This window comes from Tupaia chinensis, unplaced genomic scaffold (assembly GCF_000334495.1).
Source record: "Tupaia chinensis unplaced genomic scaffold, TupChi_1.0 Scaffold000357_1, whole genome shotgun sequence".
Taxonomy (NCBI): domain Eukaryota; kingdom Metazoa; phylum Chordata; class Mammalia; order Scandentia; family Tupaiidae; genus Tupaia; species Tupaia belangeri.
The window spans coordinates 956,714-962,126 of NW_006159853.1; the positions used below are offsets into that span (position 1 = coordinate 956,714).

The window sequence follows — 5,413 nt, forward strand, 5'->3', positions numbered from 1 at the left end:
ACAGAGACAGAGAGACAGAAAGTGAAAAATCACCCCCCAGGGGGGATGGTCACGCCGCAATCCCTTCTCCTCCGTCCTCCTCTCGGGATCTTGGGCACACACGCACACATGCCCAGCGTGAGTTTTAAGCCACCGGGTCCGGTACGTGAACCGCAGTCGACTACATGGGAGTCCAGCGACATAGCCATTACAATAACTGCTGGTCCTCCATTTCTTGAAAAAATAGAAGACATTACCAAAATGTCCGAGAAAGAATTCAGAATATTTATGGTGAACAAATTCTATGAGTTGGAACAGAAAAGAGACAATGAACTACAAGAGCTAAGAAAGTCCTTCCACGTTATGAAGGAAGAAGTGGACACACTAAGAATCAGATGGAGCTATTAGAGGTGAAGTCTGTACTGCAGGAAATCAAAAACTCTCAAAAGTATTAAAAGTTGATTATACCATGCTGAAGATCGAATCTCTGATGTTGAAGATAAAACTTCAGACCTAGAGAAAACCATCAAAATGACAGTGAAAATAACAAAAAAACATAAGGATAACATAGCAATAGATGCCCAAACGTCAGAATAATTGGTATCCCAGAAGGTGAAAAACTAATAACAGCATGGAAAATCTATTCCATGAAATCCTGGAAGAAAATTTTCCAAGTTTAGAGAGGCACTTAACCATCAAGACCCAAAAAATAAAAAGGACCCCAAATAGAATCAACCCCAGAAGATCTTCCCCGAGGCACATCTTAGCCAGAATGTCCAAGACCACAGATAAAGACATGATACTAAAACTGGCAAGAGAGAATTGACAAATGACTTGTAAAGGTCACCCAATCCGGCGAACACCAGACTTCTCAACAGAAAAACTGCAAGGAAGAAAAGAATGGGAAAATGTATTGAAATTGTTAAGAGAGAAACAATTTCAACCAAGATTATTGTATCCTGGAAGATTACCCTTCACATGGGAGAAAAAGATTAAAATCTCAGACAAACAAAACCTAAAAGAATTTGCCAACACAAGGCCAGCTCTTCAAAAAACCCTGAAGAAAGTACTGTTCCAGGAAAACAAAAGAAGTAACAGCCAGAAAAAAAGGAGTAAAAGGCACCTAAGACAATGGAAAACTTAAGCGAGAGGACAGGTCCAGTGACATTGATAATAACATTGAATGTTAATGGATGACATTTTCCAATCAAGAGATGCAGACTGGCTGAATGGATTAAAAAACAGAAACCCTCTGTCTGTTGCCTGCAGAAAACCCACTTCATGGATAAAGACATACATAGACTGAAAGTGAAGGTTTGGAAAAAGGTTTTCGATGCAAACGGGAACCAAAAAAGAGCTGGAGTCACAATACTAATTTCTGACAAAATACACTTTAAAACAAAAATGTTCGAAGAGACAGCAAAGGGTACTATATTGCAGTAAAAGGGTCAATCAATCAAGAAGATATAACACTTATTAATATCTATGCACTTAACACAGGAGCACCCAAATATGTGAAGGTAAGACTGATATAAAAGGAGAGATAGACTACAACACAGTAATAGTTGAAGACCTCAACACTGCACTATTCCCTCTGGACAGATCATCTAGACAAAAAATAGGTAAAGAGATAAAGGATCTAAATGATACCATAAATCAAATGAACTTTAAAGACATCTATAGAATTTTCCATCCAAAAACCTCGAGATACACATTTTTTCCCACCATCACGTGGAACCTTCTCGAAGATTGACCAAAGATGGCCCACATAATAGGGGAAGAAAAAAGCCTCTACAGATTCAAAGGCATGGAAATTATACCCAGCATATTCTCCAACCATGATGGAATTAAACTTGAGTTTAACTTCAAGAGAAATACTCCAAAATACTCAAATACATGGGAACTAAATAATCTATTCCTGAATGATTCCATAACTACTGAAGAAATAAAGACTGAAATCAAAAGTTTCATGGAAGCCAATGACAACAAGGACACGAGTTTCTATAATATTTGGGACACTACTAAAGCATTCATAAAAGGGAAGCTCATAGCAATTAGTGCATATAAGAGGAACATAGAAGGAAGGCAAATAGATCATCTACCATCATGCCTCACAGAATTGGAAAAGCAACAGCAAAAAGATCCAAAAAAAAAAACTCCAGAAGAAAGGAAATAATAAAGATACAAGCAGAAATAAATGAAATAGAAAATAAATGAACTATACAGGAAATAAATGAAAGTAAAAGTTGGTTCTTTGAGAACATAAACAAAATTGATACACCACTAGCAAGACTTATTAAGAAGAGAGAAAAGAACCAGGTGAGTCAGATCTGCAATGAAGCAGGCAAAATAACAACAGACATAGTACAAATACAAAACATTATGAGAGGATACTATGAACATCTATATGGCAAGAAACAAGATAATCTGGATGAGATGGACAAGTGCCTTGGCACATATAATCTACCTAGATTGATCCAGGAGGATACAGAATGTCTGAATAGGCCCATAACAAGACAGGAAATTGAATCAGCAATAAATAACCTCCCAACAAAGAAAAGCCCTGGCCCTGATGGATTCATCTCTGAATTCTACAAAAGCTTCAAAGAAGAGTTAACCCCCATTCTGCTCATTCTGCTCAAGTTATTTCTAAAGATCCAAAAAGGTGAATGTCTCCCAAATTTATTCTATAAAGCCTCTATCACCCTTATCCTTAAGAGAGATAAGGACAGGACAAGAAAGGAAAACTATAGACCAATATCCCTGATGAATATAGATGGAAAGATTCTCAAAAAGATACTAACAAATTGTATCCAACAACTCATAAAAAAAAATTATACATCATGATCAGGTAGGCTTTATTCCAGGATTGCAAATTTGGTTCAACATACCCAAAACCATAAATGTAATACACCATATGAATAGGAAGAAAGATAAAAACCATATGGTCATATCAATTGATGCAGAAAAAGCATTTGATATGACACAACATCCCTTCATGATCAAGACTCTCAGCAAAATCGGCATAGAAGGGCCATTTCTCAACACAATAAAAGCCATCTATGAAAAACCCATAGCAAACATCATCCTGAATGGGGAAAAGCTGAAAGACTTCCCACTAAACACGGGAAGAAGACAAGGATGCCCACTTTCTCCACTCCTTTTTATTATAGTACTGGAAATCCTCGCCAATGCCATCAGAAAAGAGGAAAAAATAAAATGTATTCAAATAGAAAAAGAAGAGGTGAAATTCTCTCTATTTGTAGATGAAATGATTATATACATAGAAGACCCAATGGTTTCCATGAAAATTTTTCTGGAAGTAATACATGAATACAGTGAAGTTGTAGGATACAAAATTAATATCCAGATATCTATAGTATTTCTATATGTGAACAACAAGCAGGCTGAGATAGAACTGAAAAAAGTTGTTCCATTTACGATAGCCACCAAAAGTATAAGATATTTAGGGATAAATCTAACCAAAGAAGTTAAAGACCTCCAGAAGGAAAACTATGAGAAGATAAAAAAATAAATGCAAAATGACACAAAAAAGTGGAAGGACATCCCATGTTTCTTGATTGGAAGAATTAATATAATCAAAATGGCAATTCTACCCAAATTAATCTACCTATTTAATGCAATGCCAATCAAAGGACCAGACACATTCTTCACAAATCTAGGAAAGAATCATTAAGTTTGTCTGCAGTCATAAAAGACCCCATATTGCCAAAGCAATTCTGCACAAGAAGAGTGGAGTGGGCGACATCTCACTCCCTGACCCAAAAATATACTACAAAGCTTTGATCATCAAAACAGTATGGTACTGGCACAGAAACAGACATATGGACCAATGGAACAGAATAGAGTCCCCAGAAATAAATGCCCAAACATACAGTCAACTGATTTTTTAAATTTTTTTGAGAGATTTTCGCTATAGGGCGCGTGGCTTGCCAGACAGACAGAGAGAGACATTAGAGACAGAAAGTGAGAAATCACCCCACAGGGGGGATGGTCACGCCGCAGTCCCTTCTCCTCCATTCTCCTCTCGGGATCCTGGGCACGTATGCACATGCACCCGGCGTGAGTTTTAAGCCACCGGGTCCGGGACACGAACCGCGGTCGACTACGTGGGAGTCCAGCCACATAGCCATTATGCTAACAGCTGGTTCCGAGTCAACTGATTTTTGACAAGGAGTATCAGTCAATCCAGTGGGAAAAGGAAAACCTCTTCAGCAAATGGTGCTGGAAAAACTGGATTTCCACTTGCAGAAAGGTGAATCTGAGATGTGGAGGTAAGAGTGGAAGCAGGTGTGAGTGGGTACAACAAGAAGGAAGTATGGTTGCCAAAGTGTTTGAGTCCATCGGCAAGTTCCACCTGGCCTTAGCTGTTGCGGGGGGCATGGTGAACTCTGCCTTATATAATGTGGATTCAGGGCACAGAGCCGTCATCTTTGACTGATTCCGTGGAGTACAGGACATTGTGGTCAGGGAAGGGACTCACTTTCTTTATCCCTTGGGTACAGAAGCCAATTATCTTTGACTGCCACTCTTGGCTGTGTATCATGCCGGTCATCACTGGCAGCAAAGATTTACAGAATGTCAACATCATGCTGTGCAACCTTTTCCGGCCCATGGCCAGCCAGCTTCCTCGCATCTTCACCAGCATTGGTGAGGACTATGATGAGCATGTGCTGCCATCCATCACTACCGAGATCCTCAAGTCCATGGTGGCTCGCTTCGATGCGGAGAACTCATCACCCAGAGGGAGCTGGTCTCTAGACAGGTGAGCGATGACCTTACGGAACGAGCAGCAACCATTGGACTCATCCTGGATGACGTGTCCTTGACGCATCTGACCTTTGAAAGGAGTTCACAGAAGCAGCGGAAGCCAAACAGGTGGCTCAGCAGCAAGCGGAGAGGGCCAGATTTGTAGTGGAAAAGCCCAAGCAGCAGAAGAAGGCCACCATCATCTCTACCGAGGGCGACTCAAGGCAACCGAGCTCATTACCAACTCGCTGGCCACAACGGGCGACGGTCTCATCGAGCTGCGCAAGCTGGAGGCCACGGAGGACATTGCATACCAGCTCTCGCACTCTCAGAACATCACCTACCTGCCGTCGGGGCAGTCCGTGCTCCTCCAGCTGCCCCAGTGAGGCCACCCGCATGGCTGGTGGGCCACAGCGCCCTTGGTTCTCGACACAACGTCCTTCCACCCCCACCCGAGAAATCACTGTGCCATTTTATGATTGCCTTAAAGTGAAGGAAATAAAAGTAAAATCACTTAAGATCTCAAAAAAAAATGAGAATTTGAATCCCTACCTCTCACCTCTGACAAAAATCAAGTCAAGGTGGATCAAAGATCTAAATCTAAAACCTCAAACTATAAAACTGCTCCTGGAAAACACTGGGGAAACTCTGGGAGAAACATTGG

General features: G+C 40.6%; 1 pseudogene; it reads left to right on the forward strand.

Moving 5' to 3' along the window:
- Window positions 1–4,318: 4,318 nt before the first annotated feature.
- LOC102471002 (prohibitin pseudogene) lies at window positions 4,319–5,135 on the forward strand (annotated as a pseudogene).
- Window positions 5,136–5,413: the final 278 nt, after the last annotated feature.